The sequence below is a fragment of the Hipposideros armiger genome, unplaced genomic scaffold (genome assembly GCF_001890085.2).
Source record: "Hipposideros armiger isolate ML-2016 unplaced genomic scaffold, ASM189008v1 scaffold_51, whole genome shotgun sequence".
NCBI lineage: Eukaryota > Metazoa > Chordata > Mammalia > Chiroptera > Hipposideridae > Hipposideros > Hipposideros armiger.
Genome location: NW_017731401.1, coordinates 2,958,657 through 2,984,277, shown reverse-complemented (window position 1 = coordinate 2,984,277; position 25,621 = coordinate 2,958,657).

The window sequence follows — 25,621 nt, the reverse complement described above, 5'->3', positions numbered from 1 at the left end:
GCCATAGGTTTGTTGTGAGCATTAAATGATAAACACACAGAAGGTGTTCTGTAAGTTCTTGACACATAGTAAGCAAAATTCTTATTATAAGCAATAATTATTTTATTGTGTTATTATATTATATATCACATGTATGTTGACATTACACATGTATATTAAATATGGTTGTGGTAGACAGAATTTTAAAATGCCCTCTGAAATTGCCACTCCCTCATATACAAGCCTTATATAATCTCCTCTCCTGAGTATAGACAGAATTTGTGACTTTGATGATCTATTGGTCCTAATATGCTCCTGATTATATTACCTAATATGGCAAAAGGAACATTATTAGAGTAGGTCTGACCTTTAAAAGCTGAGTTTTCTCCAGACTGTAAACATCTGAGAAAGAAGTGAGAGAGAGAGCCTGAAAGGAGAAGCAACAGTCATGCTGTAAGCTACACATGGGGACCGCATGGCAAGGAACTGCCGAGAGCCTGCAGGAATTGGGTGCTCACTGACCTATGGCCACCAAGAAAATATGGACCAGCAAGGAAATACATTCTGTCAACAGCGCATGCATGAGCTTGGAAGAGGATCCTGAGCCTTAAATGAGATGACAGCCCCAGCCAAAACCTTGATTTTTGCCTGAAGAGACCCTGAGCAGAGAATCCCCTAAGTGTGACCTACACAACCGTGAGATGAAAATTTCTCTTGTATTATGGCACTAAATTGGTGGTAATTTGCTATGAAGCTATAGAAAATGAATATAATTACAGGTGACCCCTGAACAACACAGTTCAAGTGTGCAGGTCAATTTATACTTACATATTTTTTCAATAAATATGTACAGTACTGTAAATATGGTTTTTTTCTTTATGATTTTCTTAATAACATTTGCTTTTTATGATAAGAATATAGTATATAATGCATATAACATGCAAAATATGTGTTAATTCACTATTTATACTATTAGTAACAGTTTTAGTCAACAGTAGTAGTTACATATTAGGGGAGTCAAAAGTTACACATGGATTTTCAACTGCATGTGGGGGTGGGCATCCCTAATCCCTAACCCCCATGTTGTTCAAGGGTCAACTGTATGTATATTATTACACTGTATCTTATGAAAGAATATATTGCATAATTTATTGCACCAGGGTAAAGTCTAAGGTGCTTTTCCAAAGAGATCCAAAAATACAGAGGATTAGAGAATATAGGAATTTGTTTCCTCAAATGCTGCAGCCCTTAAGTGAGCAGTGCAGGTCCAGGGTAGCTTTGCTCTTTACCGGCATTCAAGTGCTCATGTTTCTCCCATTTTGTTACTCTGGCAACCCCACCAGAAAGAGCCCTGTCCTCATCTGCCTGGTCAAAGATGGGGCCTGGCACACTGGCCAGTGTGAGGAATCACAGGTCCAGAGCACCAATTTCACTTTAAGCAAATGATGCAGGAATCATACTCATCACTCCTACTCACATTCCATTTTTGAGAATTTATGGCCACGGTTCGTCTCAAAGGAGGCAAGGAAATGCAGTCTTGCAGTGGGATGGGGATATACCCAGAAAAAGAGGAGAATGGATTTTGGTTAACAACGAGTAGTTTACACCACAAATATTATAAAATAATAATAATCACTATGATACACTGCCAAACTATTCCCCAGCCTTGCTTTCCTGATGACCACTTAGTTTTGATTACTTCACAGAGGGCCAAATTTGATTGCAGAGGAGACACCTCACAATTTTGTGGTGCTGAGTCACTCATTCATGAGGCAATGTTGACCTCTGCTTGCATTAGCAGTAACATTAGCAGCGGCTGTACTGCTCGCTGATAATTATTGCAATTCATAATCAAATGTACTTTTCTGAGTGCTTTGCAAACAGGTACAAATGTGTTTTAATCAAGAAGTTTTATCCACCTCCCCATCCTCACCTGTGACATGGTGTGGGGGTGGGGGATGATGAAAGAGCAGAATGCACAGCTCCCTCTACGCACAGCCCAGAGTTCCCACCCCCCTCATCTCCCCCAACCCCTTAGGACAGCGGTTCTCAACCTTTCCCAGGGATCTCCTAAGACCATCGGAAAACACATATTTTCGATGGTCTTAGGAACCGAGACACCGCTCCTCTATCAGTCTCCAGGCCCACATGCAGATACGCCCACATACGAGTACCCGGGGACCCCTGTGAAAGGGTCATTCAACCCCCAAAGGGGTCGCGACCCACAGGTTGAGAACCGCTGCCTGCGGAGGTTATAGGAAGAGGAGTTGTACAAAATGTGGGCCATTTTGCTGTGATTTAGTCAATGGGCTAAGACAGACGTGCCCTGCTGGACAGCGTTTCACTTGCTGCAAGAAAGCCCACAAGGGCAGCTTCAGATTTCCTTTGAGGATTAGACTAGTCAAAATGACACTTTGCTGAGATTTCCCAAAGGACTGGAAAGAGGATGGGTGTTTTGCAGGGATACAGCGAGTAAATTTTATTTTGTTGACTGAATAGTCAATCAATAAATGTGAATGATGTCAATCACAGTATATACATGCAAGGTCATCCATTTTAAGGGGGAAAAAAGTTTTCTGACAGATTTTTGGAATCCCTGTCACAGAAGTATGTTGCTTGCTGTGTTCCTTTTCTCTGAAGATGGAGCTTGATTTCTGAGATATTTTTCAAAATATCATGTATTTTTCTAATTATATATTAAGTCCATGTGCTATTCATCCACAAAGCTTGTTTCTAATGCTCTTTTCAAGGCTCTAAGTCGGTGACACCAGCAAGCCTTGGGTTTGAAAAGTCAGTCTTCCAATAGGAATGCTATCGAGTAGCAAAAGTTCTTGGATCCTGATAACATGTTTATAAAGGAACTCAAAACATCTCCCCAAATTATAAATTCTATTCACACTCCCACGGTAAACAGGACATTTAGTTATTAGCAACATTTATTTATATCTTTTTCTCCCAAGAATATTTCTCAAGTAGTAGAATCTACTTCATTTCAGCTTAACCCACTCCAGTTAATGGTCCAATTTTCCATACATTAAATTCAATTTCTGCAAATATAGGAAGCTGATCTTTGTAACTCCTGACCAGGCAGTATTATATAAGATGTGAGATCGTGAGCCTATAGACTGACTCAAATTATAATTAGTCTACTGGCCAGAAAACCTAAGAAGAGTGAGGTCTAAAGCAGGATAAAGAAGAATTAAGGAGTAGAATGCTTACTTCCGCCTCTTTCTCAGCATTTCTCAATTCTAAGGGCAAGGGATGGACCTGTGCTTTATTAAAATAATAGGCAATCATTCAGGTAAAGTGCATGGCTGCCAGCAGTGTTAAGACTCTACTTGACCAGATATACAAAAAGAAGAAATAACTTTCTCTTCTAAATTCCTAAAAACACACGTTGTAGGTGCCTATCAGGATACAGAAAGAGTACTCATTCCCATTGTGGTTTGAGATTTCATCCAGATCTCTGATGAGCTATGGAGGTAGGTCTAATTGAGAATTAAATAAAAAACTAACAGTACCGTGATTTGTATGGCCATTTGTAGTCGTCACAAAATGTCACGTCTTTTATCTCAGATGTGCCTTGATGTGGCTCAAGGGAGTAATAATAATAGGAGCTCCAAAAAGGAGCCTTTACTGTTTGCCAAGCGTATATATAGCCACTCATTGATTCTTCACACAATCCTGAGAGTTAGCTTCTATTCTTAGCCTCATTGTACAGCTGAGGCTTAGAAGTCAAGATTCCCGAGTTCACACAGTGGTCAGTGACTGAATCAGCACTGTGAACCTACACAGTTTGGTTCCTAGGCTCATATCTAAACCACTACACCATAATAGCTCAATGGCTTTTAGAGAACTTAAGTTGACCAATAACCAGTAGCATGAGAACTAAAACCTATTTGTCCTGATTCTTTCTTATTTCAGCATTCTGGTTTGGGGCACTCTGAGGCTTTGTGCTTTAGATGATCTCTGCTTAGATCCACTGTGGCTGTGGTTCCTTTACTGTAGTCACTCAGGAATCAGGCTTTTCTTTAAGGTCAGACACATGGATTGGAAACCTTTAATTTCCTTCAAGTTGACATTTTAGCATTTCATAGTCCCACGGCTCCTGCAGCTTGTAGAGGAGTGATTTCAGATATCCACTCCCTCCAGCTCTGAGAACAATTCATTTCAATCTTGGGACAGTGCCCAGAAGTCAAGAAAACTAGAACGATCCATCCAGTCTGGCTTTCATTGCATCTGATGTCTACAGCTCTGTCTATAGGCATAAAGTACTAGGTAAGAGGTAGGAAAAAATGTAGTTGTTCCTGATGGTGGTCTTAACCTAGAGTTTTGTGCTGGAAAAACAAAAGACCCAGATAACTGATGAATTTCTTTATTCCTCAGGATATTTTGGAGTCATGTAAACAGTGGAAAAATATGTTCCATAAGGATTTATCACCAATTAAAGAATAGTGCTATAAACCCACCCAATTGAATCATAATAAAATTTGTTCAGTAGATCTAAAATAGGTCCAGTGAGTCTAGGGGGGGAAAAAAAAGGGTTGGATTGTTTCTGCCAGAGAATGGCTTTAGAAGATTAATGTTAGGAAGGATTCAATAATGGTTTTTTGGTAATCCAAAAGTGTGTGTGTGTATATATATATATATATATATATATATATATATATATATATATCAATGTGGAGACAACAAATATAGTAGAAATGTCTTCAGTAGCTTAGCTTGAAATGAACAAAATTACAGCATTTCCCTCAAGACTTGTTCTTGATAGGATGGCTATTAATCAAAGACAGCCTTGAAAAAGTGATAAAGGGGCAACTGGGTTGAACATTTATTTTCCCTGTTCCTTAAATTCTGCATCTTTACTATTGGTGATTTTTTTTTTAAATCAGCTGACATTTAGAGTTGTCAGCAGTTAACCTAGAAAGACATTTAAAATTCAATTCAATAATAAAGTTCTATTCTATTAAACATTAGTCAGGTGATCCTTTAAAAGCAAGCATAAAAAGTCATGACTCAAAGTCAATAACAATTCTAGAGACAGTTCTATTGAAAGTAAGGATACTTTTAAAACACTGGTGAAGTGAAACATTATTTGCAAATTTAATTTTTTATATATTTCATAAAATTGTCAGCAAAGGAGTTGGCATTTCCAACATACTTAATACAGAATGATATGGAAAGAAGAAAGGAGCTAATATTTAGTGAGTAATAGCTATTGTATTTCCCCATGTATAAGACGCTCCCATGTATAAGACGCACCTTAATTTTGGGGCCCGAAATTTGAAAAAAAATGTTTTACATAGTTATTGAACTCAAGTTTTATTCATCATAAAATTCATACAACTCCTCATCACTGTCAAAACTCCCAACCATTAGCTTGTCCTCATCTGTGTCTGATGGCGAATCACTGTCTTCATATATTGCCTCGTCCTCAGCGGGAAATGCAAGTAAAAAAATATACAACCACTGTATAAGACGCACCCGGTTTTTAAACCCCAAATTTTTCGAAAAAGGGTATGTCTTATACATGGGGAAATACGGTATATACTGAGGAGTAATATTAAAAAGCATGAAGACCTTGATGATAGATAAGCAAAAAACTTTACAATCTATTATCTTTCCCCACTTTCTGCCACTATCTCCATATACCATGGCTCACACAGAGCACACCCATCATTCAACCTGGACTGCTCACTGAAGGATTACAATGGGTGAAGGAAATAAACTCCTCATACATTACACTATTGATTCCCTAATCTTTCGTATTTTGGAGTCTCTTTGAAAAAGCCTCTTAGCCTTTACCTGACACAGTGTTCCAGCCAATTGCTTTAGAATGACATCACCCCCAAGCCCAAAGGAATCAACTTTGATATGGATCGCTGAGGCTGCTTCTTGGAAGCCTGATGTCCAATCTATTGAGAGTGTTGAGAATCATGGTACAGAAAAAAAAGAAAAAGAAAAAGAAAAAAGTCCTTTGCATAAGATGCCAATAGCAGGAAACTCCCTTCCAGCTCCCTGGCTTTTGTGATAAAGACACCAGGCAAGGTATTGTAATATTTTGACTCATAAAATTTTCACAAAAACAACTCTTTACCAATCAAGTTTGGGCAGGTTGAGTACCTGACTTCCTTGGTGCGGGGATGCCACATGATAGTAAAATCTCCCAGGACTATGCTGTCCCACAGCTGATCTTGTTTCCATGTATCCCAGGACCCCAAGTGGCCAAAAACAGTTTTCAAAGGGGCAGTGGGGTTCCTGGTGACATTACCATTATTTTTTATGGCCCACTTTAAATTTCATTTTCACAAAAATCCTTCAAGGTAGATAATACTCTGCTCATTTTACAGATGAAAAAGCACTCCAAAAGGACAGGAAACTTGCCAGAAATTAGTGAGCTGGGAAGAAATAAACCAGGATTCAGCCTAGGTGAGTTTGGCTCTAACGTCCCACGCTTCCCCACTGAGTCTTTCCTTTTGTGCCAATGTAGCCTCTCTTCTCCTGTTGCCTAAGCAGAGGACTGGCATTTCACAGGGGTTGGGAGGGATGCCAAGACAAGAACAACACCAAGTAGGTAGAATAGAGCTGCTTGTTAGAGGACTCTCCCACATGCCTTGTCACTTCAACGGGCTGGGAGGCAGCGTAGACAACGGAAAAACCACAGGTCTTGAACTCAAACCAGGGTTCAAATTCTATGTCTACCATAACTAACTGATGTCTACGGCCTGGAATCAGTGTGGTTACATGTGACGTTAGACTCCTAGGAGACCACATAATCAATAGACCACAGTCTCTCCACTAAATCCACTGTATCTCCCCGTCCCTCCAAAGTGTGTGTTTCTGACTCCTGGTCTCCAATCCAATTCAGTCTTCAGGCTGAGCCTCTCCTGCATACTAGATTGGCTCTGACCCTCTTTCCTAGTCCTGCCTGGCCTAAGAAGTCATTGTGATGACATCTTCACCCTCAACCTATCTAGTTTTCATCCTTTAATACTGAGTCAGGATTAGAATTGGACTTGTCGTGGCTTGAACTTCCTGATTTGGACTGTAGATTCCTCCCTAGAAATCTCCTATCCCCTTTGTTCTGTTTCCCCTAATCCTGCCCCTTTAGCAGCCGCTTACTCCCTCCTCTTCCCAGTCCCAGCAAGGAACTACCAGCATGCAACTTGGCTGTGGCTCTCCAGATCATTTCAGAGGTAGCCCTGGGACAAATGCACTGGGCATTTAAAGAGACTTGCACTCACCTAGGTTTGCACAAATCACCTCCAGCTTGGATCAGCACATTCCTCTCTAGAGTAGTGACAACAAAGCAGGGATTCTCCTAAACTAACAGATAAACCTGCTGCTTTCCTGGTGAACACCTTTCTTCCCACCCTCCAGTCATTCAATGTCTACATTTTAACAGACAGTATCATATTTTCTGAAGCTTTTTGGAGGAAAAAGAGAGAAGAAAGTGGGTTGGGAGCATCACTACACTCCTACAGAGTAGATTCCATTTGATAGGCTATAATTTCCAGCATAAGCTTCTCCCTTGACATTAGAGTTCCCATTGCATCTGCAGAGATGTGTATTAGCTACTGAATCTTTTTAAACTTTTTATTATAGAAAAATTTTAAACATATATAAAAGTGTATAAAATAGTATAATAATAGTATAACAACTATCACCACCTTCAATAATTGTCAATTCATGGCCAGTCTTCTTTCATCTTCCATCTCCTGGATCACTTTTACACAAATCCAAGAGTTTATATCACTTTATTCATGAATATTTTATCTGTGCCATTTAAAGATAATGATTCTTTTTTTTAAAAAAAATAACACTATCATTATTACACCTCAAAGTTAATAATAATTCTCTAATATTATCAAATACCCAGTCTTCAGATGTCCCTGATTGTTCCCTAAGATATCATTTGTCTACAACTGTTTTGTTCAAATCAGGAGACAAAATGCACGCATTACACATGACTATGTCTCTCAAGTTCCTTGAAAAAATATGTATGTATCTCTTCCTTTTTTTTTTTCTTGCAGTTTCTTGCATTCTGGATTTTGTTGATTACTTTACTATGATATCCTGTCTCCTGTATGTCCTATAAAATTGCCGGTTCGATCTAGAGGCCTTCATAAGAATCCCATTTGATTATTTACAAGAATATTTCATAGTTAGTGTTGTGTGTGTTCTTTTGCATCATGGAAGGAGGCACAGAGTATGTGGTTGTTTGCCTTTTTGTGGTGTTAAACTTGATCAGTGGGTTCTGGTGTTGTCAGTTTGACCCATTCTTTATTAAGTTAGAAGCCACTGATGGTCATTGCTCAGATTCTTTATTTTATTAGGGATTGCAAAATGGTGACATTTAAATTCTATTATCCTTTCTGCATTTATTAGCTGCAATTCATTAAAAGAAACAAAATACTTGCCCTCATCCACTCCTTGCTTACTCTGAGATACAGTTCTTATGGAAAAGGGATGATAAATGCTTAATTCTGTCTTTCCCCCTCCTTTTTGTTACCAGTTTTCAAAGATGACTAATGAGTAGTATTTTTTAGTATTATTATACACTCGTTTACTTTTAACATAGTTAATGTATTTCATCATGCTGAATGTTAACTTTTCTATATAGATGATATTCTTTAGGCTATAGGTATAAGTATGCAATTCCAGACCATGGAAAGCCAAGAGCTATACGCTCATCTAAATCAGAAATTCTGAAACTATAAAAGGGACAGTTGGCAGAAATGTGATCAAGCTATGCAAAGTAGTTATAACAACAACAAAAAACCCTACATGAGGGCCGGCCGAGTGGCACGATGGTTAAGAACTCGCTTGGGATGCCAGAGGGCCCCGGTTCGGATCCCACATATGAGGGCCAGTGACACTGCCCTCTACAGCTAAGATGCTGAACAACAGCTCAACCTGGAGCTGGCCTGCCATGAGTCGCCGGCGACGGCGTGGACTGCAGTCCCTGTGGCAGTGGATTGCCATGGGCTACCGTGTGTAGCCAGCAGCCAGCGTGAGCGGCCAGCAGCCGCAGTGAGCGGCTGTCCAGAAGCCGGTGACTGATCTGCCTTGCCAGAGAAGAGCGCAATGATGTTGCCAACTTGGGCCAGTGAAGCAACATCCTCCACAACTAGATTGAAGAACAAAACGACAGCAACTTGTCTGTTCCCCTTCCCCCAATTCCCCAGCACTGTTCCCATCCCCCCAATTCCCCAATAAAAATCTTTAAAAAAAAAACAAAACCAACCCTACATGAGTGGAAGAATAGAGCAGAGGAAGCAAGGACTCAGGTTCAGGGAGCAGTGGAAGTCTGATGAGTAGGGGGGGGGGGCAGACTCAAGAGAAGGCAGAGTCCCTGAGTCAGCATGAGGGTGATTGCAGAGGATTCATAATCTGGAGTTAAAGAGGTAGAGCTGGGAGCCAGTGAGAAAGGCCTGAGTAAACCTGGGATCAAATGGAGGAATGTGAGCTGGCAATCCTACCAGGAAACCTTGAGAGACAGGTTTTGAATCAGAGTAAATTGTTAAAATACAGCAATCTCGTTTACGTAAAAGCGACTGTACATCGTACATTGACAAACCGCATGTAATACGTGAACTAAGATGTGTTTGCTTCTGTTGTGTGGTCCTGCTGTGCATGTATTGCACCTCAGTGATATTAACAGGAAGGAAGTGACACGGAGGGGATGGGAAAAGGAAAGGCCCTGGGTTCAAGAATATAATCTTTGGAGGAGAAATCTTTCAATGCTTCCTTTTCCTTGGGCAGCAACCCAAAGACAACTGGGAAAATTCTTTGGAGATTGCTTAGGATCTGTATTATCCTAACAGAAAGCCATAACTCACCTAAATATTTTCATATTCCGCCTAAAGCTAATATAACAGTGACTGTTATTTAACAATTATAATAAAGATTTTTACCATTAATTTTAGGGAAAGGTATAATAAAATAATCAGAGATCATAGTGTAGGAAAGGATCTTAAAGGTCATATAGTTGTAGTCCTAAATGAAAATATTAAGACAAAATTCTCATTCCATTAAAAAAAATAGTTGACATTTAGATGAACTTATTCAACAGAGGGCCAAGCTCTTTTGCCTCCCGGGCACAGAAGGAATAACAGCATTATAAGAGTGTTAGTAATAAAAAGTTACAAGAAAAACAAGCGTAACTCACAACCATTGTAAATTTTTCTTGTAAGAGGTATTCTCATATTTTATGAAATTATAGATTGCCTCTTGATTTCTCTTTTCGAATTAGTAGTCTCAAGTCAAAAGATTAACATTGCAAAAGATTAACATTGAGACCAGGATTTAGCATACACCTGGAAGTATTTTCAACTGAAGTACAAAATCAAACATGTGAATTTGGGCAAAATTATATTTCCTTGATATTTTTCTTTTTATTAAACAGAGCTTTAATAATCTGACCTGAACTAGAAGAGAGACAGTTTATGTTGTTAAAAGATGCTTATTTTTTGCCTTATTTTATCCTTCCTTTTATTTGAAATACAACATTAAGATGATTGAGAAACAGAAAGCTTATCAGACATAGTATATTTTCCCTTAAAATGTTGTGACCATTTGTAACATATCTTATGAAACAATGGTCATAGCCTTAACTTCAGCCTGATGTTTCTACTTTCTAGCTCCTAAAGGAAACACTTTTCCCAAAATTACCTCCAAACAAATCACATTTAATGTTTAAAAGCATAACTTTACTTTTGAAAGTATTTTCATTTCCTAAACAAGGTAAATCCTCATTATTAACTTGCAGTATTTTAGGACAAGTTCACACAAGAAGTTGGAGCTCAGTCTTAACCAACATTTGTCCCTAGATATACAATCTATTGTTCTTTAAAGAAAGGTTAGATGAATATCAATAAATGCATACAAAAATCTGAAAATAAGCATTGAAACATAACACATATTATTAAAAAATATATTTGGGACAACTATTTTAATGGATATCTTCTAGGGCAATATTATCTCTTCAAATTGTGTGTGTGTGTGTGTGTGTGTGTGTGTGTGTGTGTGTGTGTGTTCCCAGATGATACCAGAATAACCACTAAAGTATTATGGGGTATTCTTTTTTGAAAATAGAAATAAAGAATTCTATAACCAGTTTCTACAAAATTTGGAGTTACCCCCTTCTCTCTTACAATAGTTTTAAAATATAATTTTAATTATGCCATGCAGACACTTAAAAGCTTACATGAACCAAATGCTGTACTTGTACCGTGTGTCAGAAAACTAAGTCACACATATTGAACTGTCTGTTCAAACAGTAATAAGAAAAATTCTGAATGCCTTATTCTTCTTATTTTAACTGAAATCATCATATATTTTAACTATTTCATGGAATAGTAAACCTCAATAGTCAATCATTTTGGAGTAGTTTTCCCATCTGAAGAAAATATGACTTACTTAGATACGAAATATCTTAAATAAGATATAACATATCTATAGAAGATATGACTACAAAATGGGTAAATTCCATCAGCCACGCTTGAAGACATATCTCATTATTGTAGCTACACTTCTTCTGAAGACCTGAGTTACTCTGTAACCACTACCCACCTCCCAACACTGCCCTAATCAAAGAAGGTAGCATTCATTCGAAATTGTTTACTCTTGGGAATGATGGGTACATCCTTTGTCAAACTAAAAAGGGTGTGGAAAAATTGACTGACCTGATTTAGATAAGAATTATTGACTGTTTCAAACTGCCAGCTCCTCTTTATTTTTGTGAAGTAAAATTTGTAGAGAGAGTAAAATGTGTATGTGTGTGTGCGTTCCTGAAAGGTTACTTTACACTGGTGATAAGGTTAACTATTTTACAGGAAATCGCTCTGTGTTTCTCCACGGATCAGTGAGATGGTCATTTTTGACCTCTTACAGAACCTCAAATAATAAAAAATTCAAGTTAGACTTGCCATTCATTCCAAAGTAAAACTGACTCTCAGATCATTATCAGAACAAAACCTCAGCAAACAAACTTTTGAACCATGAAACAAATAACTCCCAGGCAGTACCTCCTAGAGTCAGGTGATTCTAGCCCTCACTTTGGAAAAAAGAAAAGGTTCCCATAGAAACAAGCATATGTCAGTACCTCTGTTCTATACCCTCCTTTCCCTCTTCACCTTAGGAGTAGTGTGATATCCAAGGTAGTTCTGAGATGCCAGGAGGGCCTGGAACACCTCCTTCCCAAAGTTAGTTGCTCTTGTTTTAATGTAGTCATAATTATTTTAAACTAGCTATTGAGTATCATCAGGTAACAATGTTTAGTTTGAGGGATGCGTAAGAAAAAGGGGCAGAGGAAATATGTTTCTGCTTGCCTGCATTATAGGTGTGGAATGTGAGGTTTGGTCCAGTTGCACATTTGAATTTTGATTGGCTACCAGAATGACCTCCTTCCAGCCTGGCTATGCTTATTGGGTCTCTGTCCAGCAAGGAAGATTTAGCTGACACATAAGTCATGGAAATGAGTCCCTCCTTACAGTGTAGATTCACTGCACCAGAGGGACAGCTCTGCCTGTGACCCATTGCAGGGGTGAAAATGGTGCCCTTCCAGCCTGCACAATAAGGAAGTAAAATCAGGAAATGCAGAATTGAATGGGCTACTATTTGCTGCAATTTTTTACTTTATTTCATTGGTTACTCTATGTTATCACTATATGTAATTGCCTTGGAAGACTAGGGACTATATTGCATGACTGTCTTACCTGTGATTTCATAATAACCTGTACCCAAACTGAACTTTTAAATAAATACCAAAGTGTTTTATTTACTAATACTGCATATGTTTACTAATGATTAATTACATATTTATCAGTTAGTCTTATCACCTTAACTCTGAGGTATATTACTTAAAGGAAAAAAATTTATATTTATATTCCTTTTGTATTCATAAAGCACTGTGTCAGCACTGGATATCCTGTAGACATGTGGTTCCCTGATTATAATTTATTTGTCTAAAATATTCAGTGGTAGCTGTCTCTGTAATATTATAAAAACTTTAAATCACAGAAGTACATTCTAGTAGAATAATATTTAATTTTAAAAATTAATAACAGCTAACTCATAGTGGTACTTATGTTTCATGAAGTAAGTACTATTATTATTCCCATGTTATAGATAGTAAAACTGAGGTCCAGATAGGTTGCTCCAAGTTAAACAGATAGTAAATGATGGAACTGGGGCTCCAAGGCAGTTCTGTTGGATTCTATGCCGATAACCACTATGCTATGCTTTCTCCCATATTTGCACATTTAGCGCAAACCTTCTGTACTTAAATTTCTATGTTTTAACTTTAAATTTTTCCAATTAAAAAAAGGGATGATATGGGTCTCAGTAAATACCAATAATTTTTATCAGATTAGAAGTCAGGCTGTCTCCTGATATCACTATCAGAAGCAAATGCAATTCCACAGTTGAAAATAGAGCTGAAAATAAAAAACACGGAGATGTAATGTTGTAGCTGATAATAGTTTGTTCTTTTTGCTGCAGACATTGGCTCTTTTATTTAAAGACCTGGTTGGAAAACAGTAGCCTTAGAAGAATTGTGAGGGATGGAGTTAGTCTCTGGAGGGCCCCTTCAGTATAGCTGATTCCCCATTCTCTAGCTGGGCACTGTCTTCCCGCTGTCAGCCCAAGGGCCCTTTCTATCCCTTCTCCGTAAGCCTGTCTTCGGAAGAACAAGGTCCTGTAAGTTTCTGCTGTCCCTCTAGTCTGTCAATTTTTACCTGCCAAGCTGGTCACTAGCTAATTAAAATGCAGTAAATCAATCTCTGGTTTTGTCATGACTGACACAAATAAGTTAACGTTACATACCCCAGGTATATTTTAACGTGGACATCATGGAAACCACATCTTGACCCAAAGTTTCAACTTCTAGGAGTGGCAAGTATGATCTCAGTAATAGAAGAAAGAATAACACCACAGTGGTCTCACAGTCTGTAGGATTAAACTTAGAGGGAGAAAAAAGAATTATTGTTCAGAAAAGAGCACTGTTGGGTGCTCATATCAAATGATTGGGGTCATTGAACAGATCAGGTGGAAAAAAACAGTAATAAACACTTAAACCTCTCCTGACCCCAATCTATACTTTGGTTAAACAGTTTTCTCCTTTAAAAAATACATGCTATTGTGAATTTTTTGGAAAAGATTTTGTTTTCCTTTTGGTGTCTCCATAAATTGATAGGCATAGTATGATCATGAACAAGAAATTCTTACTCTTGGTTTAGTAAACACATCTAAATGAACTATATTCTTATGAGCAACTATTGAGGCAATAAAAATTGCTAATCTTCCATTTCAACTGAAAGCCTTCCCCTGAACAGGTTGTTACAACACGTTCACAGATGCCTATCATGGGAACACATAATAGGATAAATTGACTGTGGGAGAAGGCAGAGATTAGTCATTCACATGTTGGCAGCGGACCAGGTGAAGGGCTGTGTACCGACTGACAACCATGAGATCAACTGGCACCCAGCCTTGGTTTGGGTGGGCACTTATTTCTTAATGAATTAGAGTTCGCCACAGATTTTTGTTAATAATACTACAACAGAAAAAGTTGAGAGTTTAGAATACAATTTAAAAAAATTTAAAAAGTTCCTCTATTCATGGCATATTCCTTACGAATTATTAATTTCCCAATAGAGAAAACAATAGTTGACTCGGTTGGATAAAGTCTGAAACGAAAGACAAGTGAATACTGAACACATCAAGGATCAAAGGCTAACTTGATGAGCACACTCTTGTTTTGAGAAGCATCTGCTTGATTACCTTGAAATACCTAGAGAACCATTGCTAGACAACAACTCTGATTTTCAAATCTGCAATGATAACCAAGATAACCAATCTGCGACTTATAGGGTTACTTTATTTACTTAGTGCTTCTGAGATAGGGCTTAGGCTAGCAAATATTTTATTGCTAACACACTCTTACTGGTCTCCTACCATATTCAGTGTCTCCATGGGTTACTGTGGATATGGCTGTGTAGGAGGATGGTGAATTGGAAGTGATTTTAGCTACCCAAGGAAGTAAAGGGTCAGCGTGAGACTGAAGGTGTGTGGAAGCAGCAATAAATATTCAAAACTTAACTAACTGCTGGAATTGTCATGCTGGTATTTTGTATTATGTCTTTAATATTTTTTGTTTTTAATTACCAGGAAAGAACAGAGTCTAAAACACAGTGGTTCATCTCTCAGACCTCATTATTCTGTCCTCACAATGTGCATGAGAATGAAACGACTGACTAAGGACTTTGAATACAAGTAAATATAGAAGCTCTATATAAATACGGAGAAATAAAGAAAAAGCTCTGAGGGATTGTTTATGCTTTCTTTCATGTGAAGTGCCGTTTTCTCTGTACATCAGATAACATATTGATTTTAGTGTACTTCAATTCTCAATTTTCCATAAACCATAAAAACCTTAATGACTTCTCCAAAGCTCAAGTGAAAAGCAATCAATTAATTTCCCCAGCAGTTCAACTCTGTCAAAATTAAAGTGCCATTTTAATGAATTTTTCAGACATTGGAGATCTACACAGCAGCAGTTTAATGCCAAAGCCTTTCTTTTACCATTGCAAGAAAAGCTTAAATATATACCAATTAAATAGAGAGTTCAAATGTCTTAACTTTTGTCATAGACATGAAAATGCAAGTCGCTTTACATGACATTCTTCTAGGGTTTAACCTAATGCAGAGTTTACAGCAGTTCCAAACAGAGCTTTTGCAGAATCATCCATAATAAAATAATCAAATGCATCAGGTACTACCCATGTGACATCATTCCTCCATGTTATGATTTACAAAAAGGGCTGTCCTGTATGCCCCCACCCCCAATGTAGGTCTCATATCTTATCTAAAATTCCCACTGCTAATACCACCTCTTCGAAATAAGACATTTTTTTAAAGGCCACAGTAAAACTTCCTGGAAGGGAAAAGAGGCTAGGGAAGCAACATGTTCTCATTCGCACAGTAGTGATCAATAGTACATTTGCATGGATTAGTTTATCAGGTTAGCTGACTCTCACTTAGAAAGCAGAGATTATCATTGGGACAGGTGCAGTTTGGGGGTAGTGGACAGGAGGTGAGGAAGGTCTGTATCTTGAAGTGACCACAGGAAAGGCTCCTGGGGGAAAGAGAGCAAACTGCAGGAATGGAGAAGAGAACGCGACGGGCCAGCATGTGAAAGGGCGAGGGGCAGCCTCGAAGTGAAATTTCTTTCAGGCTGCTCTGAATATGACGAAGAAGAGTAAAACACTAGAATAGTACTTGGAGTTGTGAAATAAGTTAAAACTAGAACTAAGTTACAGGCAGATAGGATACCCTAGTCTGTTTCATTGGCAGCATATGGACTGTCCTTTGCTGAAGTAAAAGTTTAGCGGTGCTGCTTGCTTGATAAAATTCAATTTGGGGCGTGAGAACAGCTACCGTGATCCTGAGAGGATGCCATCACGGCGTTTCATTTAGGGTCTGTTCAGGATTTTTTGTTCTGTCTTTCCTGCTTTTTTCTTTTTCTTTTTCTTTTTTTTTTTTTAACTTGGATTATAATGTAAAACTCATGTAATAACTTAGTGAATTTAGGAAAGTTGCTTTGAGGCATCTTTCACTTATTCATAATTTTCTCTTTTCACAAGACCGAATCTGTTACAGTTCCTGCACAAGAAGAGGCATTTTTTCTCTCATCTACAGACGTTGAACAGACTAATTTGCAATCTGGCCTGTGCCCTGTTAGCTTTCAGGGTGGCTGTAGATGGTCACATTCCTTGGTGCTCATCAAGTCTTGTTCCTTAACGTTTTGAAGTAATTCTTTTGTCTACCTGTTAATTATCTATAGGCATTTCTATAGTATAGGTCTTTTCTGATCTCTACCAGGACTGACTGTACTTTACAGCTTCTGAGTCAAGCTCTGGGACTACCTGCTTCTTCATGTTCAGAAAGCACGCTTGCATTTCTTCTGGGAAGCTGACCAGCCTCCTGGTTTCTAGGAGATGTTCACTATTGTCATTCTGATCTAAGTGCAGTTATTTCTTCCCTGTACCTTCATTTCCAGCCCCATTGTTTCTTAAAGCTTAGGCTACTGTGTGGGTGGGCACGTGGAAGAGGCTGATTATCATTCAGGGCATAAATAAAAATCAGGAGGCAACCCAGTCACCAGTGCAAGACATAAATCTTGCCTTGTTTTCCATTTACATAATCAGTAGCAAATATCACTGGTAGTGCTTAAATCATGTAAATATAAACTAGGAGCGACTCTAACCATGGATCTTAATGAAACATAGTATATAATAAGTGCGGAATAAAAAGGCTCATTGAGCAGATTTTTAAAAGTCAAAGAGAATATAAACAAATACTCGTGCATGCATAATACATATGTGTCAGGCACTTTACCTTCAATGCTGAGGCTGAAGTTTTCAGGTTATAAAAATAAATAAACTCAGGAATCCCTAAGGGCCTTTTTTTTTTTTTAAACCTTTTGGTACCTCAGACAGAAACTGCTCTGAGGCTGGTGTTCCTGGGGATTTCAATAGGTTGGCTGGTCTGGGCCCCACAGCTAGTGTGGAAATGAATGCTGCTTAGCAGCAAGTTGAAGGGGAGCTAGATTTGTCTTCACAAAATGCTTTGTTCATACTCTTTGCTGGGACTCCCTGCAATTATGATATAATCTATTTGTTTCATTGCAGATGCTCCCTCGCTGTTACTTTGAAGTAGGCGGGTGAGCATTATTGAGGATTTCCTACACACAGGAGTAGGAAAATTCTAGAAAACTCACATTATTTGTACATGGCTAGGCTGGCAGAAGCAAGAATAAAATTCAGATTTCTCAGATTCAGTTTCTTAGCTTATTTACTTTAGAACTGCTCATAGTTATTCTAACTCCAGAGCTATTGGAAAAAAACTCAAGTCTTCAACCGTTGTTTTCACTATTGTTTTTAAAAACAGTATTTACTAAGATTTTCCTATTAAAAATGTAATTCTGCTTTTTAGAAAAATTGAAAAGTATGAAAATGTGTGAAAACAGAATTAAATTCACAGATAATGCTAATATCCAGAAGGAACATATTTTGATGGCTCTCTTCCACACTTAAAAAAAAGAAATTGGATTCATACTATATATATATATATATATATAATATATATATATATTATATATATTATATATATATATTGCTTTTTATTAATCTAGTGAGTCATCTATATTAACACCTACCATTATTTTATGTACTATACTCATATTAAGACTCAATGTGAAAAAAACTGTCAATGCTATGACATAATGCTTAATCACTTAGAATTATTACTTTATACTTGTGGAAAGAAATCCTTTAGACATAGCTTTATCAAATATCTCGAGCTTACATAAATAAAAAGTAAGTGAAATTAACTGGTTAGGTATTCCTACAATTTTTTCATATTCAAACATCAACTCTTTTGATTCACTCTATGATTCAGGCTTTTTGATGTTTATGTTTTTCTACACAATTATCTTCTGTCTGTATTAGGGAATTGGCAGTGTAGCTTTTCTTGAAAGTATTTTGCTATTGTTTCCAGAATTGGACTTTATCTGATATCCTTCATCTGCAAGTCTGAATACACACGCACAGGCAAAGAAACTAGAATATTAGAACTCTCATCTTATTTTCCATTTACATAATCAGTAGCAAATATCACTGGTAGTGCTCAATAATATTGTGATTTTAGATATGGAAAAATATGAAACACTATGCATCTTACGATCAATGAAATACAGTATGAGTAACCTTCTTTGCTAAACTTTATATCACAAGAATTTACTGTCTTTAAATTAATGATATTTCAGGGTTTTACAACAGTATAATATAACCTTTGTAAGCAATTCTCTATTATTGGATGCATTAAGACCTTTCCAATTTTTTTGCTATTACACATAAAGATGTGATAAACATCTTTGAGCATAAACCTTTGTTTACATCTTTGATAATTTCCTTAAAAGTTCCCCAAATAGCATAACTATATAAAATTATATGCAGTTTGCACTTCCTCCATATTGCCAAATTACTTTCCAAAATGACGGTATCAGGCTGGGACCTAACCAGTGGAATATGTGGACACAGAGTGTTTTCTAACCAGTGGTTTTCACTATTACCAACAGTACAAACAAGTTAAATCTTGCCTCTTGATCAGCCTACTCTTTCCTTTCATTTCTTCCTTTATTTTTATTTATCACCTGCCAACATGATAAATAATTCCTTTCCCTTTTTGTATTTTACTCCTTTATCAATCCTATGAATTTCAACAAAGAAAGCTCTTAGTCATTGCTTAGCCAATCTATACTAGATGTAGCTAGCTACCTTAATTTTCACTCTGAAGTCAATTTCCTTAATCACTTCATTGCTCTAATTTTTTTAGATACTCAAGGGGCTAAACCTGAATTCATTATTAGAAGATTTTTGTCATGAATGTAGGAACCATCGACTTAATGTTCCTGATGAAATGCTTATTTATGTCTAGTCCTCCATTCCATTAGTCATTTTTTTTGCTTTTGTTCATAATAATCATAATTTTAATAAATCATTGCTCTCCATTCTGACCTAAAAGTTTTCTTTTTGTAATATTGTCAAGCCTCATTGAAATAAACAAAATTTCCATCACTAGCATGTTTATGGGACAGGTCTTCATTATCATTGGAGATTTATTTAGAAAAGGAAAAACTATTATAAATATTTATCCTTCCTTCAAGCACTCATTGGGCACACACTATAATGTGTAATTCTTGATGCCTGTGACAATGCAAAGACGCCTAAGGCCCATTCCTCCCCTATGATAATAGTAATATGTGAAATTTGTTGCATTCTCCCTGGGTGCCAGGCACTGGTTCTAAATGCTTCACGTGCACTGACTCATTGAATCAACCCAACAGTGATATGAGATTGGCCTTGTTATTATCTTTATTCTATAGATAAGGAAACAAAGGCAGGGAGAAGCAAGTAATTGTCCAAATCATACAGCTAGCCTTGAACCTAGAATATTTTACTTCAGGATTGGCTCGCTTAACACATACTGCCCTATAAAAACTTAGGATATAGCAGATGGATGAGACTTACACATCAACTGTAATAAAACATTATAAACACGAAGATATGATAGTATAGGGGTTAGGAAAATGAGAGAAATCAAGATCTAAAGAAAAGGTAGACTACGAATGGGTCTTGAAAGATTGAAACAATGTAGCTTGGAGTAGAAATGAGAGTGGGTAGTAGTTCAATGTGGGGTGGAAAGATTAACTCTAGAGCCCATCAACCCTGGGTTCAAATTCTGACTCCAGTACATAGTACAATAATTGTAAGGTGACTTCTCTTAGCTCAAGGCATTGAACCTATTTCAGTTTTAATCAGCAGAGATATAAAAGTTTAGAAGTATATGATATGTTTAGGGAATGGAAGTAATGTCAGGTAGAGGGGTATTAAGGGGGTGTTGGGGCGTTTCAAGGAAAGGAAGGAAGGAGGGAGGGAAGGAAAGGTGGATGTATGTGGGGAGCAGTTGTAGCTGAAGACCAAATGAAATAGGTAGGAAATGTTGGAAGGCTGGAGACAGCGGGAGATACCTTGTCATTTTACTAAACGGGAAAACAACAGCAAGGTTAGTGGTGGTGTGGTTTGGGTTACGAAGAGGCTGAAGACATGAACCCGGAGGAGGCTCTTGGTTCTGTCCAGGCGAAAGATAAGAAGGGCATGAATCAGGGCAATGTTCCTGGAAAGGAAGGAGGGAGGCTCCAGAAGTATTTCAAAGATAGATTTGAAAGAACTTGGTAACCAATTTGGGGATTTGGGACTGAGTCAAATATTCCTCCGATTTTTCACCCCAGGGGCCCAAAATGATGATCATGCCTTTTGCAGAGAGAAATTGCAGTTAGTTTAGGAGTGAATCGGTGTTGAAAACTTGGGTGTCAGCAGAATAGATGACTTTGTGAAAAGTTTGAATGCAAAGGGAAAGAGTGGAGAGTTTGAGTGTCAGTAATCCTAATGCTAATGTAGAAAGGTAAATCTTGTTTTAAATTAACACTTTCTTTTCTTTAGCAAAACCAAGGTTAATGATATATTATGGAGTCTTCTCATTCTTATCAAGGAACTTTATTCTCTTTGGATTAGACATTCCTTTGAGAACTCGATGAAAACTATAGACTTTCTTGTATACAAAAGTTTGTACGTGCATGTGTGGGTGAGTGGACGGGTGGTGTCATAAACATACTGATAAAAATTTGCGTGAAATTTTAGGACATTCTCATGTTTTTTGAAGTCTAGCTCATGAACCCCAAGAGACTGCCTTGCATAACTTCTTTTTTTAGCCAATGCATTATTTTTCCAACTATAATTAACTACATTTCAGGTACTAAGTGCCTTACCTATATTAGCTCACTTAATGCTCACCAAAATATTGCTATATAGGTAACACATTTCAAATATAGGGGAACACAGAGTTAAACAGGTGAAATAAATTGCCCAGAGTTAAGTTAATATGTGGTAGAGCCAAGATTTGAACACAGGTCTCTGTATTAGGTTTCTCCAGAGAAAAAGAACCAATAGGGTGGGGGTGAGTGTGAGTGTGTGTGTGTGTGTGTGTGTGTGTGTGTGTGTGTGTGTGTGTGTAAAGAGATTTAGTCTAAGGAAGTGGTTCATGTGATTATGGAGGCTGACACGTCCCAAGATCTGCAGTCAGCAAGCTGGTGACCCAGGACCAGACCCAGTCTGAGCCTGAAGGCCTGAGAACTAGGAGAAGCAACCGTGTAGTTTTCTTCCAAGGCCTGCAGGCTTGAGATCTAAGAAGGGGTGATGTTTCAGTTGGAGTTCAAAGGCAGGAAAAAGCTCATGTCCCATCTTCAAAGGCAGTCAGGCAGGAGAAATTCTTTCTTGCTGGGGGTGCAGAAACGGGGTAGGTGGGTCAGCCTTTTTGTTCTATTCAGCCTTCAATTAACTGGATGAGGGTTGCCCACATTAGGGAGGGCAATCTACTTGACTCAGTCCACTGATTTTTTTTTTCAAGATTTTATTGGGGAATTGGGGAAGGGGAACTGTGTTGGGGAATTGGGGAAAGGAAACAACCAAATTGTTCTCCTTCAATCTTAGTTGTGGAGGGCGCAGCGAGCTCATATCCAAGTCTGGTCGCCATTTAGTTGCCTGTTGGCAGCTCACGGCCACTCAGCTCAAAGTGCCGTGTTTAATCTTAGTTGCCGGTGGGCACAGCCGACCATCCCATGTGGGAGTCAAACCAACAACCTTGTTGTTAGGAGCACGTGCTCTCACCAGCTGAACCATCCTGCCACCTGTTGGCAGCTCAGCAGCAGCTCAGCTCTGCCGCAGCTCCCTGTGGCCCATGTGGGAATTGAACTGGTGATCCTGTTGCTCAGAGCTCACGCTCTTAACCAACTGAACCACTCAGCTGGTCCACAGTCCACTGATTTAAATGTTAATCTCATCCAAAACATTCTCACACAGACATACCAGGAATAATGTTTGACCAAATATCTGGGCATCCCACAGCCTGACCCCAACTGCTGTGCCCCTGTGCTGCCATTTTAAAATACACTCTCCTGTTTTTCTTAGATGAGCTTTCGGTTTGCTTCAACACATGCCTTACTTGAATGATTCATGCTAGAGCTTCTCCTCTTTCCATGTTTCCCCCTTTTCCAGCTACGCTCTCCTAACTGAAAAAACTTAAAATGAAAACCACTTGCATTCTTTCTGTTTGGTTTCTTTTTCCCCCAAGAAGATAAACTATCTGAAGAAGCTTCTTTCATTTTAAATGTTCAAAGAAGGTTTTGCAGCAAAAGTGAGTTAACAGCATCTAAAAGAATCCGTGGGTACCCACTAGGAGTGCATATCAGGTGTTAAAAGAGTTTTCAAATTCACTGCATGCCATAGAAACGATGGCTTTTGGTCGCAGTATTGAAACTTTCAGGTGGCTGCTTAGCATGCGGTGTGTGCATTTGTAAAAGTCAATGCACGATTAAAAAAAATATATTGTGGATGTTTTTTCGGCCCTGGAACCAACCCAAAATAACAGCTGGGATTTAATATCTCCTGGGGACTCCTCAAACTCCTGAAATTCAGTCCCAGGAAGTCATCACACTCGGTTAGAGTGAAGGCTCTATGAGCAAGAAACGGACTCAGTTGTCAGAGTACAAAGGAAATGAAAGGGAGGCTGCTTTTTCTATCTATCAAACACATTTTCAATTCTTTAATGGACTGCAGGCACCCACATAAGCTTGAAAAGGTGATCAAACAGTAAAATTAAAGCTTCTAGTTTATAGGTATTTTTTGTTTGTTTGTTTTTTGTTTTTTTTTTCCTTTACTACCAGGTGAGGTACTAGTAGGAAGAGAACAGCTCTCTTCTTCACTTTATTTAGAACATTTTTAAATAGAAAAGGAGCTCCAGTGAGGCCACATTTAGGACTACATCCTGTAGCTTGTGTAACCACCTGTGTACACTAGTTAAGGTAAAACTATTTGTTTAAATTAAACTTTGAATTCTGTAAACTCGGACTATAAAGCCATTCAAACTGTACAAATAACTTGGAAGAATTTATGTTCAAAAAAGGGGCACAAATTCTTGAGAGAGCTCTAAACCAACTGAGCCACTTGACCAGCCCCACAAATTCTTAATATAAATGAGCTGATGTCTAGAAACAGACATTGCAATTGTAATTGCTGTTAAAGTTTTTAAAAGACATTGAATTTAGTAAAGGAGAAAAATAATATATCTCATATCCTACTGGTTAGTAGATATCTTCCTCCTAAAGGTCCCAATAGCATTACAACTTCTTTGGAATAGATTTTTTTTTTTTAAGATTTTATTGGGGAGTTGGGGAAGGGGAACAGAGTTGGGGACTTGGGGAAGGGGAACAGACAAGTTGCAGTCCTTTTGTTCTTCAGTCTAGTTGTGGAGGACGTCACTTCACTGGCCCATGTTCACTGGCCCATATCATTGCACTTTTCCCTGGTGAGGTAGTTGCTTGATAGCCATTGGACGGCCACTCACAGCAGCTGCTGCCTGCTCAGGCCAGCTGCCAGCCACTTAAGATAGCTTCACGGCAGCCCACTGCAGCCTACGCAGTCACTGGCGACACAACAGCCCAGCTCCAGGTCGAGCTGTTGTTCACCATCTTAGCTGTAGAGGGCACAGTGTCACTGGCCCTCATATGTGGGATCCGAACTGGGGCCCTGCTGCTCAGAGCTGGAGTCCCAAGCCAACTCCTAATCAACGCGCCACTCAGCCGGCCCTGGAAAAGATTTTTTTAAATGTAATACTTTGAATATGAGATGACTTCAACAATGGACAAATATATCGGACTAAGTTTTCAATGATTTAGTTCTCTTGTTTTCTTCTGGTTTGATATTATCAAGTAGTATCATAGCATCATGAAAAGGACTCAGTAAGGGCCTATTTCCCTGGGGTGGTATGCTAGGAGTGGCTCAAGTGAGGTTAAAACCTATCATCATCAACCACCATTGACTGAAATCGTACTGTCCTTGGCTCTGAGGATGCAGACATAAGCCATATTTCCCACTGAGAGAGCTTAGAGCCTAACTGATGACTTAGGTGTACATACAAAGATGATACAAGGTGTTGGATATTCTTGACTTGAACAAGTGTTAGACAGTAAGTACTTTGAGGTTGGGGAAGATAAGAATCCATTTTTAAGAATTTCTTTACCCGCTTCAGTTACATAATCTATAAAATAATATCTGACCTAGCATATAGGATAATGTATTAATTTGATATTCCACTAAGAACTTGTAATTGTCTTGTACCCCAGGCTTTTAGCCCAGAGTCTAACACATAGTAGGAATTTTGTCTACCTGAGTTAAAATGCTATTATTTTAACAGTTGTGAGGTGGTACTCCCTATCAACTACAATCTGTCACTCATCTTGGCAGGACAAGGGCAGCACTGAATGCATCTACGAGTATGGTTCAATCCATACCTTAGTGTGTAGGTGTTCTAAAATTATGCTTGTTAGAACAACCACATACATATGAAATGCTATGAGTTTGGACAATTAAGTTCATGAACTTGCTGCAATGATGTTGCTAACCTTTATTGATAGCAGGGGGATTATTCATTATGAATTTGTAACAAACAGTTAACCAAACGGTGTACAATTTAGAAGTGCTGAAAAGGCTGCGTGAGAAAATTATATGACCTGAACCTTTTGCCAACAATTCATGGCTCTTTTTTTTAAAAAAAGATTTTTATTGGGGAATTGGGGAGGGGAACATTGTGTTTTTTCCAGGACCCATCAACTCCAAGTCAAGTTGTTGTCCTTCAATCTTAGTTGTGAGGGGCGCAAGCTCAGCTCCAAGTCCAGTCACCATTTTCAATCTATTTGCGGGGGGGCACAACCCACCATCCCGCATGGGTGTCGAACTGGCAACTTTGCTGCTAAGAGCATGCACTCTCACCAAGTCAGCGGCAGCTCAGCTCAGGCGCAGCTCACTGGCCCATGTGAGAATTGAACTGGCGACCCTGTTGCTCAGAGCTCGCGCTCTAACCAACAGCCACTTGGCTGGCCCCACAATTTATGGCTCTTGCATCACAACAATGCACCAGATCACACGGCACTGTCTGTGAGGGAGTATTTAGCCAGTAAACA